Here is a 15,867-nt window from a genome sequence, read left to right on the forward strand (position 1 = left end):
TGTTTGTGCGTGTAACATTATCACTCCTGCTGTCAAGCAAAACCAAGCATTTAATAGTGAGTGCCATACCATGTGCATGCATCATACAAGCAGCAAGAAAATAGGGGCAGTCAGGCAAAACACAGGTTATGTAGACAGTAAACACAGGGTCAATCAAAATGGACTCAAATGTCTATACAACAAAGCACAGAGTATGAGGAATAAACAGGGCGAATTAGAAAGTCAAGTAAAAGAGGGCAGATATGATATTGTTGCTATTACAGAAACTTGGTGGGATGAAACCAACAAATGGAACATACAGATAGAAGTATTTAAATTATTTAAAAGAAATAGACCAAATAAAAGAGGAGGTAGAGTTGCACTATATATAATAAATAATTACCTCTCTACAGAAATAGAGCACAACAATGATGAGAACTATCTTGAATGCATTTGGGTCAATATTAAAGGTTGGGGGGAACTGACATTGCCAAAGGTCTATACTACAGGCCACCCAAACAAGCAGAGGAAATAGATGAACTTTTTGCTAGTCAGCTAACTAAGGTATGTAGGAAGCACACCACAATAGTAGTAGGGGATTTTAACTACCCTGGCATCAACTGGGACAAACAAACTCTGCACCAAGTGGAAGATCCAACAGTTTCCTAACAAACCTAGCAGACAACTTTGTTTCCCAAAAAGTAGAGAAGGGAACAAGGAGATCAGCCATATTGAACTTAATTCTCACTAACAGAGAGGAAATGATAGAAGGTGTTGAAGCCACAGGAACCCTGGGGCCAAGTGACCATGCAATTTTGGAATTGAACATTATGCAAACACAAGTAGTAGAACAAAGTGAAACTAGAGTCTTGGACTTTACGAGAGCTAATTTCAATAAACTTAGAGAGAGCTTGGGAAAAATTCCATGGATGAGAATCCTCAAGGGGAAAACAACTCAAGAAGCTTGGGAAATTTTGAAAAATGAAATTACAGAAGCCCAGTCTAGCACAATACCAATGAAGAAGAGAAATAACAGCTCCCAAAAGAAACCAGCCTGGCTGCATAAAGAACTCTCTGACAAATTGAAAGACAAAAAGATAAGTATAAAAAGTCGAAAGAGGGGGAATAACTAAGGCAGAATATCAGCAAATAGCCCGAGCATGTAAAGATGAAGTGAGGAAAGCTTAAGCTCACAATGAAGAAAGGCTTGCAACAAAAGTTAAAAAATAACAAGAAAAGATTCTTCCAACATGTTAAAAACAAGAAAAAAGTTAAGGAAATAATTGGTCCATTGCTGGGAAAAAGTGGCAAGAAGGTGACAAGTAACAGGGAGAAAGCAGAACTATTTAATTCATGTTTTGCATCTGTCTTTACACAAAGGGATAAAACAGTCCAACCTATCAAAAACAGCACCACAAAAATCAGATTAGGAACACAAGTTGAAATAGGGAAGAAAATCACCAGGACCGGATGGATTATACCCCAGGGTTCTGAAGAAACTGTCAGACAAGATCTCAGAACCACTGAACTACATCTTTCAGAGATCCTGAAGCACTGGGGAACTACCAGAGGACTGGAAAAGAGCTGATGTGGTTCCCATCTTCAAGGCTCTGTTTTGGGCCCAGTACTCTTCAACATCTTCATCAATGATTTGGATGAGGGAATAAATGGACAACTCATCAAATTTGCAGATGACACCAAGCTGGCAGGAATAGCCAACACTCCAGAAGATAGGCTTAAGATACAGAAGGATCTTGATAAACTTAAACATTGGGCACTATCTAACAAAACGAAATTCAATGGTAAAAAAGTAAAGCTCTACATTTAGGCAAGAAAAACAAAATGCACAGGTACAATATAGGTGGTACCTTGCTCAATAGTAGTAACTGTGAGAGGGATCTTGGAGTCCTAGTGGACAACCATTTAAATAGGAGCCAGCAGTGTGCAGCAGCTGCCAAAAAAGCCAACACAGTTCTAGGCTGCATAAACAGAGGGATAGAATCAAGATCACATGAAGTGTTAATAATGCCTTGGTAAGGCCACACTTGGAATACTGCATTCAGTTTTGGTCACCACAATGTAGAAAAGATGTGGAGACTCTAGAAAGAGTGCAGAGAAGAGCAACAAAGATGGTTAGAGGACTGGAGATTAAAACATATGAAGAACAGTTGCAGGAATTGGGTATGTCTAGTTTAATAGAAAGAAGGATTAGGGGAGACATGATAGCAGTGTTCCAATATCTCAGGGGTTGCCACAAAGAAGAGGGAGTCAAATTATTTTCCAAGGCACCTGAGGGTAGAACAAGAAGCAATGGGTGGAAACTAATCAAGGAGAGAAGCAACTTAGAACTGAGGAGAAATTTCCTGACAGTTAGAACAATTAATCAGTGGAACAGCTTGCCTCCAGAAGTTGTGAATGCCCCAACACTGGAAGCCTTTAAGAAGATGTTGGATAGCCATTTATCTGTAATGGTATAGGGTTTCCTGCCTAGGCAGGGGGTTGGACTAGAAGACTTCCAAGGTTCCTTCTAACTCTGCTATTGTATTGTATGGTATTGTAATAAATTCCAGGGAAGCCTAAACTACTTTTCTTTCTGCAAAAGACACAGCTTATGTTGAATAAGGCATGTAATAATGTCTTCCGATCCATGGAAGGAATCAATCAATATTCCATTTAAACTAGTTGATTAAACACAAAATCTGTTTCTTATTTGAGAGAAATGACAGAATTGTCTTCCTAGTATAATTTTCACATTTTACAATTGAGAAAAGGTAATTTTGTCACTAATCATTGCTTTGTAATTATGATCACACATGACACAAATGCAGAAGATTTCATTCACTTTGTTGCTGAGTATTCAAACATCTTAACCTATATAAAATTGCTTTGTTATCACTAATTCTTTAGAAATTATCAGAATGGAGGAGTTTGGTCAAAGTTCTTGGAGTTACTGCACTTACTATGAAGATATTTGGATTTAAGTAGCATGAAACTTTGCTTTACATTTGCCTGCACAATGTGTGAACATATACACCACCTGATAGGCATAGCTTATCTGCTTCATTGTTGTGACATCATAAATGCCTCCGAATAAGACAGTGCTCGCTTTGTGATAATGCAATGCTGCTTTTGTCATTTCAACAAAGTTAGATCTTGCAACCCCTTCTAACTGCAGAAGAGCTTTTGTGCATATTAAGAGAAATCTCAAGACAAAACCACACAGCTATTTTTCTTAGCTACTAATTGTGCATATTCCTAGTGGACAATCACTTAAATATGAGGCAACAGAGTGCTGCAGCTTCCACAAAAGCCAACGAAGTCTGAGACTGCATTAACAGAGGGGTAGAATCAAGATAATGTGCAATATTTTACCAATGCACTTTATAATGCCTTGGTAAAATCATCCATGGAATATTGCATCCAGTTTTGGTTGCCACAATATAAAAAACAAGTTGAGACTCTAAAAAGAGTGCAACAAAGATGATGAAGGGACTGGAGGCTAAGACAACAGCAGTGGGAGTTGAATATGTCTAGTTTAAAGAAAAGAAGGATCAGGCTGATCAGATAGCAGTGTTCCAATATCTAAGGGGCTGTCACAAAGAAGAGGAGAATCAACCTATTCTCCAAAGCAACAGAAAGCGAGACAAGAAGCAATGTATGGAAATTAATTAAGAATAGAACCAAGCTAGAACTAAGGAGAAATGTCCTGACAGTTAGAACAATTAATCTATGGAGTGCCTTGATTCCAGAAGTTGTGGGAGTTCCAACATTGGGGTTTTTGAAAAAGATATTGAACAACCATTTGTTTGAAACTGTATAGGGTTTCATGCTTGAGCAGGGGGTTAGACTAGAGGACTTCCAAGGTTCCTTCCAACTCTGTTATTCTATTATTCTCTGATATGCTGATGCATGTTTGTATATAAGTTCCTTTCTGAAAGTTCAAAGGTTTCTCAACAACCTTCATTGATTTAATTTACAGCATGGATTATTGGTTTTAGTTTAGGATGATGTGCAATCCCAGTGATGATCTCTGACAGGGGTGGTATACACTTATCTTTCCTACCAGTTTGCAAATGTGAGCATGCATGTGTACACTCTCGCTTCGCTTGCATGTACCACCTCCGTGCATGCGCTTTTGGTGAAAAAAATGGCTAAATGGGATGCTATAGAGCCGGGGCAGGTGAGCAGGGCCACCCACAATTTCTGCTACCGGTTCGGGCGAACTGATTCTAATCAGTAGAATACCACCTCTGGTCTCTGAATATTTGAAGACATTGTAGTGGACAGTTGATGGAGTGTTTGCTTCTTCTTGTGATGTATCCAAGCTGTTTTGTTAATGCTTTTGTGTTGTTGTATGTAGAGGTCTCCAGTAATGATGTGATTGCATGGAGAGGTATATCAGTGTTACATATTTTGAACAATTTTTAGAAGTGTGGGCTATCAAAAGACAGATAGACATAAATAATATATGTATACTACACAAAAGAGACAATCAACAAGCCAAAAAGTGAACAAAAAGCCCAAAACACCTCCCCACCAATAATTAGCAACCAGATTGCATAAATTAACTTCAAGGTTAACAACACATCAACAACCAAGTAAACAACAACCCAAAGAAGACTGCCAAAAAAGCCACCAGAAACAGACCAACCAAGTAACCTTTAAGACTACCCCAGAGCAAGCCACTAGAATATAAACTGAGACAAAATCCCACTCCTTACTAGCACTGATGATGTTACCTACTTTGGATAATGAAATGTCTACAAGAAAAAAAAAACATATTCAGAGGGCACTATTGACCTCTCGTTTCAACCCTGAGCTACAAATATTTTCCTTTATTAGTTCAAAACTTACAATTCATGTAAGATTTTAGAAATAAGGTTGATGACTGTATTGCTGAAAATAAACCCACCCCTTCCTGAAAAACATGTTAGATATGGATGGTAAGAATGTATTTGGAATAATTATCAACTCACTTTAAGAACTGTTGGGGTTGAAAATTGATTTCCTGCTGCTTCTACACAACAGCACTTTTTCACAAAGAACTTTATCCATTTGCCTACTCAAGAGTCAAAATGACACAAACTACACTAGAAAACAAACTGAAGAGGTAATCAAATACCAAAAGATATCACAAATGTGATAAACAAAATGTCATATAAAATATTGAGATGCCTTAACAGGTATCAATGCTAACGACATCAGCATTAGTTTGAGTTAGCTAATTCTGTTGGGAATTCTGTTATTCAATATTGGTAAAATGACCAGGACCTCTCTACCAGTGTAACATCTGGCTAAGATTACTTTGACAATGCTTAATGGATTTCAATGTTAATTAGGATTGCTATATTTTTGCCTGCATACCAAATTTCAGCTCCCAAGAAGTTTATCCATGCACTATGCAGGATAACAAAAAAATGTATGTAAATTCATGTTTTGATTCTGAAATTGAAAACTTCACATTTTCAATAAAACATTTAATAAAATATACAAATAAAGATGTTTATTTAAAATGCCAAGAACTGTAAATAACATTTTGAAAGTTGAACTGTTCATTTGGGTATTAGCTAGCTGCAAAATGCAAATTACCACAAGCTATTAAGCATCAATCGAGAGACTTTGGAGGTCTTTGTCTAATGAGAATGTCCAGTTGCATATCCAACGATATTGATATTTGGTATTCAAAATCTCTCTGGACACATCCATCAGTATTCTCTGATCATACTCCATTAAGGTTGCCTTGATGGTTTATCCATTACCAGTGATGAATAACAATGGGCCTTGAGTCAATATTTTGAATAAGATTATAAGATAATGTACAAGGCTTTTACTTCCAAGACAACATCCAATTTTGACCTATTACAAGACTTCATTAACCTCAATTGAGTACATGAGAGAACTGTGAGCATAGAGGAGGTACAGGATCTACATTTTTATATTTCTTGATACATTCTACTTTTTTACATTTTGAAAAAGTAAACTATGGAAGGTTTCTGCAACCCAACAAGACAGACACAGACTTCAGAGGATAATTAGAACTGCCGAAAAAACAATTACTACCAATCTGCCTTCCATTGAGGACCGGTATACTGGACAAGTCAAAAAGAGGGTCATGAAAATATTTACAGACCCCTTTTACCCTGGACATAAATTGTTTCAACTCCTACCCTCAAAACAATGCTATAGGGCACTGCACACCAGAATAACTAGACACAAGAACAGTTTTTTTTCTCAAACACTATCACTCTGCTAAACAAATAATTCCCTCACCACTGTCAAACTATTCACTAAGGCTGCATTACTATTACTGTTTGTCTTCTCACAGTTCCTATCACCCATCTTACAACTGCATGACTGTAACTTTGTTGCTTGTATCCTTACAATTTATATTGATATTGTTTCCTGATTGCTTATTTGTACCCTATGATTATCATTAAGTGTTGTACCTTATGATTCTTGACAAATGTATCTTGTCTTTTTATGTACACTGGCAGCATATGCACCAAAGACAAATTCATTGTGTCCAATCACACTTGGCCAATAAAGAATTCTATTCTATTCAATTCTATTCTATTCTATTCTATTCTATTCAAAGAATAATCTGTTAAAGTAATATTCATATCTTTCGAACATGTTCTACTGAGCTGTTTTTTCTAACATAAGAAGTGGATTCATAAATGTTCTTTAATTGTTAGGCTTATGGCAACAGTCTCAAAATTATTGCCTACTTATTTCTTATATATTTGAATATAATCTCACTGAAAGTAGAATCATACTTACTCCTATCTTGCCTCTATTATTACAAATAACTCAAGGCTGCAAAGATATGTAACACACCTTCCTCCCCACACAACAGCAACCCTGTGAGGTGAGTTGGGTTGAGACAAAGTGGCTGACCCAAGGTCACCAGGTTGCTTACATGCCTAAAGTGGAACTTTAATTTACAGACTCCTGGTTTTTAGCTTGTTGCTTTGACCACTGTTGGAGAAAGTAGCAAAAGCTTTGGATTTCTGTAATGAACACTGATATAAAAGTGGGATTTTTAGCTAATTTGAGTACATGGTGATCTTTCTACAGCAGTTTGCAAAACCATTAGAGATATGGGAACAAGGTAACAATAAACTACTTCAGTGTTGAGAGATCTGTTATATAGAATCTAGGATATGAAAGGAACAATACAAAAGCTTCTAAAATGCCCAGAAAAAAAAATTCTATTAAGAAGCTACCCTGACCTTGTTGGTTTTAATTCTTACTAAAGACAAGGGTCTCTCACTTAATACATATTTTTTATTGGCTGGTAATCTTGTTCATATTCAAATCAACAAGGTGAGCTGCTTCTGGAAATAGCCTTTTCTTGTGCAACAATTTATCCCCTCCCTCTTTTTTCCCCTTTTTACCTACCTACCTACCTACCTACCTACCTACCTACCTACCTACCTACCTGTTTCAGAAGTGTGTGATTTATCACACCTCTATGTAAACTATTTTTGTATAACAGAATTGTATTTACCTAATATTTTTAGGACCACCTAATCCTACTGGCATCTACCCATGCAATAAAATATACAAAATAAAATTACCCTATTTTAGTCATCAGGGACAAGAAGAGAAAATTACCATTGTTTCATTTCCCAGGATTAAATCAGCACTAGACCGGTTAAGATTTAGAAAAGCCATTGTGACCTGATATTTTTCAGAAAACTTTGTGGAGTAATTTGAGATATGAGACATGAAATGAGGTGAGATTCCTTATTGTGGTAAATGATGGTCTATCTATTTTGGGGTTAAGTTAATTCCTGGTATAGTAAAGATAAAATCATGTTACGATTGTATTTCTTTACTGTATTTTTAACCTATTGTATTAACTGAATCGGTATGTATTCCACTTAGATTTGGTTCTTTATGAAGCCGTATTTAAGCCTGAGCAAATAGCCTAATATAGTGATGACTAACCTTTTTGCCATCGCGTGCCCAACCCATAATACATTGCATGTGCCCCACCTCCTTGTGCATGCCCACTATACCCCCCTGTGCTCCCCCTGCTCCCTGCGCATGCCCGCATGACCCCCCCCTGGTGCCCTGCTTTCGGCTTAGCAGGCCTCCCTGAAGCCTCCTGGGACCAGAAATGAGCCGGGGGGGAGTGCCCTTTTTGGGCCTAACAGGCCTTCCTGGGACCAAAAATGAGTTCCCGGGGGGCACGTCACACCCACTCGTGCGACACCTGCACATTCATGCATGATACCCTGCCCCCTGAGCATCTGCATGTATCTCCCACATGTGCCCCACACATGTGTGGCAGAGACCCCCAAATCACTTGGCCGTTGGGAAGCACATGTGCATGAGTGGTGGAGGTGAGCCGGGACGACGGCTCATGTGACAGAAGAGAGGGCTCCGCCTGCCACCTGTGGCACATGTGCCATAGGTTCACCATCACGGCCTAATAGAAGTAGACATACTCACTTCTACTCAAACAATGAAAAAAGTTAACTGACTCAGTACAAGGCAAGCTTTTCTTCCTTAAAATCTGGTTGAAGAGGAAGAGATGGAATGAAAAAGAGGTCTGAAACAGCTAAAGCAGTCACAAGCAGACTGGATTTACTGGAATTACAGGTCAGAAAAAGTGAGAGCTATAGATTTGGAGAAAATAAAAAAAAATATCACATAACAATAATAAACCAGATCAAAAACAGCAGGAAACCACATCTGAGTGAACCTGCCGAAATAAATTATAGTGGAAATGTAAGCCTAAAATAATAAGGCAGAACCTTCTTCGGTGTTCTGATAGGCAAGACTGCAGAAGTAATTAAACTCATTGGAGGGTGCATTATACTGCTTAATTCCCCTTACAGCTTTGTTCATATATGGAAGGAAACATTGCAACTGTGTCAAAAAGTCTGCAAAGACACAAAGTCCATCAAATCTTTGCTGATGTATTTCGAAGACAGCAAACTTGATTCAACTCCTCAAAGCCTACCAAACATTTGATGTGAGAGTATTCAGTTGAATTTCCACAAATTGGTTCAAAGCTTTGTATAGCTTCTTGTTAAAATCTTTAGTAGAATTTTATTCCTTTCCTTTAAAAGCCAAGGTCAATCACTGTTGCCTTGAAGAAGTGAATTATTTTCGTGTTAAATACTAACTTATCTAAATTATACTTGGAGAGGTTCATAGTCGTGGCAATGTGTTTATACATTGTGTGAATGAATAACGTGTGTATAAATGTGTTAATTTATTTCAGTAGAGAGGATTCACACTGTTTGTTAAACTCACTACTTGTGGGATGAATATGCTTTATCTAAATACTGTAGATATATTTGTGTAAAGCTGCAGACTTAAGAAATGGATGAACTTTTAAGGAGAGAGAAGAGGGCAAGTGGGAAGTAAAAGAAAGAAACTCAAAATGGCCTTGGCTTGATTTTGTTTGGTATAAGACAGGCTTTAAAGAATAAAGTAACATTTCTGTTTCCTGACCTAACCTACCTCAAGGGCTGATCATTTGTCAGACGGTTTCTGCAAGATGGCTTTGCTTTGACTTAGTGAAGTAAAGTGATTTTTTAAATTATTATTATTGAAGTGAGGAGACAACAGGACTCTTCTCAAGGAGGTGTTTTATATTGCCTTCAAGCCTTGCAGTTCCAACAACCCAAAAGATTCTTTTGAGCAAATGCTCAACATACCTCCTAATGCTTCTTATACCTGACTTGTGCCTTTTTTTAACTATTAATGCTGTTGGGCCTCTGGAGTGAAATGCCAAGTGAAATAACAGAGCTGCTCAGCTTTTAAAAGTAACGAGATTCAGAAGATCCAAAGGAACTTCAAAGAACTTTGAAGGTTCTTTACTCATACCCCTTTGAAGGTTCCTTTTGAAGCTGCTTTTTTTTTTAATCTTGTGCTTAATTACTAGATAAATCTGCCATTTTGGTCTAGTGGTCTAGTGGGTAAGGCACCAGGCTAGAAACCAAGAGACTGTGAATTTGGACAGTCATTTCCTCTCGGTTCACCTCACCTCATAGAGTTGTTATTCTGGAGAAAATATAACTTTATTTGTTAAATGTACTGTGATGCTGAATTTCCTCACCTATATTATTCAAGAGCTATATGGTAATAAAATGCAGAAAAAGTAAAAAACATTTGTTTAAGCTAACTGTAGAAATCTGACTCATATTGTACATGTGAGTGCATTGATTGATTTCACTGCATTGAAAATATTGTACATACAATAAAACCCACATTTACTTTATTGCTAGGTTACTGACAGCTTATTCTCATATGAAAAGCATCACTTGGTTTTGCTATCACAAGCTTAGGAATTCAATTTCAATTTGATAGCTGATAGGTTTTAAATGTTTTTTTTTCAGTCTGACTGTTTCAAAGATGGTTTGCTCTGCCCTTAAGCTGTTGTATTTAATGCTACATATTTGCGTAAGGTTCCTTTTTGGGCAGCTTTGTGATTTATGAATAAACTAATAAATAAAAATATATAGTGCACAAAATTAAAATCTGGTCTTATTCTCAATGCATGCAAAGGTTAATAAAAGATAGGTAATGTGTCTGAACATTCCTTTAAAAATATTCTAAATTATGGTATCAACTGCTTCCTTCATTGTTATTCCTCTACACTACATAACAATTGTATTTCACCCATTTATTAACTTTTTTTTTCAAGAATACCTACTTTCCAAGACCAGATTAAGAAAGTATCTTGGGACAAGCATGGAATGCATAAATGTTTCAAATGTTATTTTTTCTCTTTTGCCCTTTTATTTGGATAACATAATCTTATACCTTATGTATAATGTTGAAATCAATTTCATAGACTGTGCTTCTCTACACTTCAATTCCTAAAAAAAAAAAAAGCTTAATATTTTGTTCTTTAGATCTATATAGACAGGCTATCACCACCTCAATCTTGAATGGCTTCTCTGAAGATCAATTCCATTGCTGGGAAAGGTCATTTGAAGCTCAAACACTGATAACCTTACTCAAGAAATATTAAATGTCAATGCATGTTTTTCTTCCCCCCAAAAAATTCAAAGAGAAGTGTGAGTGTTTGTGTCCATGTTTTTATATGTGGGTTTCAGGATGTTTAGTGTTTTCCTTTGAATTACAGTGTACCATTTCAGACTGAATAGATCAAGATCCATTTGGGGGGGGGGGGTAAAATTAAACTCTCCCCAAAACAAGATATTGCAAATTAAACGCAGTGAATCTTTTTATACAAGGTAAGATTGCTTTGCAGGCCGGCCAATTAATTAAACAATTATTGTCAATCTGAATAATTTACACTAGCAAGCCTGAACACTTCTCTGAATCACAATTAAGTAAATATTTATGAAAGAAGTACAAGTAATAGATGATGGAGAGAACATTACTGTGTTTGTTGTGATTATATCTGTCGTAAGTTATAAGACAATATTAAAATATCCATATTTTGCCATTGTGTCACTATGAAAACATAAAGAGATAACCCTGAGATATACTTTATCATGCAATTTCATTTTTTTAAAAAAAGATACATACCCTTAACCTTGTTTAATTTTGTTTTTAAATTCTACCTTTCTTATATTGGTGCCTAATTATGATAGCTAGTTAGATGCCATCATGTAGGATTCATTTTCTCGCTACTTAATGGGTTAAGTAGCTGCGAAATGGGTTAATTGGTTAACCCATTTAATGGGTTAAGTCTGAAATCTCAACACCGAGACCATCACAGTGAAGGGACAAAAGCTGCAAGCAGTGGACCAATTTACATACCTTGGCAGCACTCTATCCCGTGCAGTGAAAATTGACATTGAGGTCAAGTGCATAATCACCTAGGCAAGCTCTGCATTTGACAGATTACTGACCAACGTGTGGGGCTGCCATGAAATAAGCTTGGCTACAAAACTCAAAGTCTACCAGCAGTAGTGCTAACTACCCTGATGTATGCCAGTGAGAAGTGCACATGCTTTAGGACAGATGTGGTAAGGACAGATGTGGTAAGAATTAGGACAGATGTGGTAAGAATTTAGGACAGATGTGGTAAGAATTCACCAAAACAATGTCAAATAATTATCAGTGTACATTTATCATATCATTTCTCATATAGGGTAGGGCTGAAGAATTTGTTCAGTATCTGCAGGATAAAATCGCTCAGATCCGGTCAGGCTTGGACTCTGACTGGGTAGATTCGGGCGAGCCGATGGGGGATGAATCTTGAGGAGACAATCTGGGATGAGTTTGACCCTTCTACAGATTTTTATACTTCTACTCTAAATAGGGTGGTCTCCATTCATGAAAGGCAAGTCCATTTCAGCAGCCTTAAAAGAGATTCTTGAGTAAAGCAAGTCAACAATGAAGAAATGAACGAAATGCCATTTTAGCCTACAATCAGCCCTTTGGTTACAATTACTAGATCTGGACTGCAAAAACCTAGACTTGCATATACCTCATTGATACAATTTAAGGGTTTTCTGGATTTTCTGCAGTCTAGCCTTACTTCAGTAAAGCTTTCTTTGCCTGCAATTATTCATAGATCTGATGCTCTATATAGCCTCCTACAGAAGAATGTAGCTGCAATGTGAAAAGCCATAGCCTTGGGAGCGAGATTTCTAGTTTCAACCTCAAGACCATTCATCCTAGTTCTATTTATTCCTAGCACCAACTGGCTCCCTGCATTTTTCTTTTAGTTTATGAGGATCTCTGCCTGCCTGTCTTTCTGTCTGTGTTTCTCTGTCTTCCTTTCTCTCCATCTCTCCCCTGCCTGAATTTTTTTTTTTTTTTTTTGTAAATGACTCAAGGCAGTGAACATATGTAATACTCCTTCGTCCTCTTATTTCCCCACAGCAACAACCCTATGAGGTGGGTTGGGCAGAAAGAGAATGACTGGCCTGAAGTCAACCAGATGGCTTTCATGCCTACATTCGCAATCTTCTGGCTTCTAATCTTGTGCCTTTTAATCATTCAACCAAACTGACTCTCTAATATTTTTCTCCAAGGTCTTTCTCCAATCAAGGCAAAGCCACAAGACCACCTTTTTTGGCCTGTTCCTGTTGCTGTTGCACTGGACATAATTGGACCCTCTCTCTTTTTTGGTACTTCTTTCCATTTGGTTGTGTTCTTCTTAGAAATATAATAAACATAAAATAAATTAAGAACAGAAACAAATGTAAGTGACAATGAACAACACGAGATAGTTCTGAAATTATGTTTCCGTGGTTAATTTTACATCTTAGCATGTGTCTTACCTGTAGTTATTTAAATAAAATTCTTCCAAAACAAGAATTTAGCCAACTTTTATCTGAGGTTATAACTTAATTTACCTTAAAATATAAAAGATCAGCTTCTCATTATGGGAAGACCTAATTCTCTGGAGAATTTGTAAATCTGGAAATATGGAAAGAAAGAGAAGAGAGTGACCAGGAACAAACTGACAATGGCTAAGAATGAAAGACCTGAAAAACCAGGTTAGGGACAGACTTTGATGGAGAAAATATGTCTGTATTGTTGCTAGGAGTCAACAAGACTTGATAGCAGATAGGAAATAATGGTTTATTTTTATTTTTATTTTTTGGATATCATCTAAACTTTTTCTGTTGTACTTACTGGATGAAGAGACAAATGGATTTCAATGGTTTTAAGTTTGGCCTAGCAAGAAGTAGCACGATCCATCTGCCCCAATTTGAGAGCATGGCTCAGTGAGTCTCTCCAGAAATCGCCACTGAATTGTAATTTATAACGTTACAAAATAGAAAATTATTGACTGCAAAGAAAATAACCATATGGGTGGCATTAGAATATTTTAATTGAAATTAAATTTAAGAGCTGTGGCAAAAAACAAAACAAAAAAAACAGCACTATGTTTGCAATTGGTGGGAACATATTCCAGCAGAAATGGAAAAAAAGTCAGGACAAAAATAATACAGTACTTGTCAATAATGATGATAAAAAGAGATGAAGTGGGATTTAGGAAGACTTAATAGAAAGCAAAAAAAAAAAAAATAGTGGAGCATAAATTTTGACAGTTTATATTAGAGCTTTGACTTCCTTTCTGAATTTGGATTTTATAAGTAGTACCATATGTACATTTTTTGCTTAATCTGAATTAAGATCATTCAGCTCCCTCATATAATTTTAAAAAGTATCATGCAATTCAAGTGCATGAGATGATGTGATAATGCCCATAGGATGTATCAATTTCCTGATCTCATGAGGTAGGAGAGAAACCAAGTTCGAGGCAAAAGATCCTCAAACAAACTTTGGGGAATGTAAGGATTTCTGATTTGTATGCAAATGCACTTAAGATTTAGATTCTCTCTCTGTGTGTGTGTCTCTCTCTCTGTCTCTGTCTCTGTCTTTCTCTCTCTGTCTCTGTCTTACTGTGTGTGTGTGTGAGAGAGAGAGAGAGAGAGAGAGAGAGAGAGGGAGGGAGGGAGGGCGGGAGAGAGAGAGAGAGAGAGAGAGAGAGAGAGAGAGAGAGAGAGAGAGAGAGAGAGAGAGAGAGAGAGAGAGAGAGAGAGAGAGAGAGAGAGATTGATTTTAAACCAAACAAAAACTGCCACAGTGTCTCCTTTTTAATTCTTTTTTTTTCAATAGTCTGCTGCGGGCCAAGTATTGACCAGATTGAACCAAACAATAGGGTCATTCCGAGGGTATCCACAGGTGCAGTCAAAACAAAAGTCAAGATATAAAGTGCAATGAAAACTCTCTTTATACTTTGTTAAAAAGTGAGTAGCGTTTCATAGTCAACATCCATTCAATATTTGAAAATTTCTGAATCATTTCAAACATTTGAACAGACAGAATATTCAAACAAAAAAAGTACATACACACAACGTTGTGTGGTTTCAAATTTCAAGATACTCCCGTCATTTTTGAGAGGAAAAAAAATCTACTTATAAACTCCCTTGATGATATATTATATAGGCCAATATCTAAATATACAATATTGATTTCTCAGCCCGGGTAATAAAAAAAAAAATAAAGCTATAGGATTTGCGTGGCATTAGTGGCTCAATGCTGGGGTCATATTTATTTCTACATTTTCAACCCCATCAAGAGATACAAAATGTGGCCATGACATTATAATTCTTATTCCATGAATTTTGTTTCTAGATAAATAGAGAAGACTTAAACATGTTTGTTTAAAGAGTACAGTTGAGAACAGGGTGGTCTATCACACACATTTGTGACTTCTCAACTGTACTGAAAAAAAAAAGAAAGGGAGAGAAAGAGATGGTAGTTGTTGTATACTTTTTATTTGCCACCTTCATTTTCAATATTGTTTAGATTCTTTTTAAGGCTGAAACCGGGCAAAGCATTTCAATAGCAGTTTTGTAAGTGTGGTGGATTAAATCTATTTCAGTGATTTTGTGGTGAGAAATTGAAACCAGCTTTGTGAGAGTTGTTGACAAAGGAAGCAAACTATTTGCTTCATCTTACACAATGTTGAACTGAACTGCTATTTTCATACTATTCCTATCAGACAGAGAAAGCGAGAGAGATGGGGAGAAAGGGAGGAATAGAGGAAGGAGGGAGAGAACAGGAGACTGAGATAAAGAGAGAGTGAGAGAGCGAGTGAGAGAAATTTGTTCAGTTAATTATTAAAATGGCATCCATAAAAGAAATGTATTAAGTAGCCTCTGGAGCACTAATTCCGTTCTAAGGAAAAATAAAAAAGGAACAGTAGTCTAACAGGGTTTGGTGATGTAATTCCAAAATATTGGCTTGATTATGAGCAAAATCAGAGTATTTCCATTTCAGCATTAGCATCAACAGTTCTTTACCTAAGAATAGTTTCCTGCTTGAATATCTCTAATGCTTTTTACTAGTAATGGTGGTAAACCAGCTTGTATATTTCACCATACCTCTCAAAACTTTGCACTATGGCAGTAGTAGCAACTTGTTTTC

This window comes from Natrix helvetica, assembly GCF_964273705.1.
Source record: "Natrix helvetica genome assembly, chromosome: 3".
Lineage (NCBI taxonomy): Eukaryota > Metazoa > Chordata > Lepidosauria > Squamata > Natricidae > Natrix > Natrix helvetica.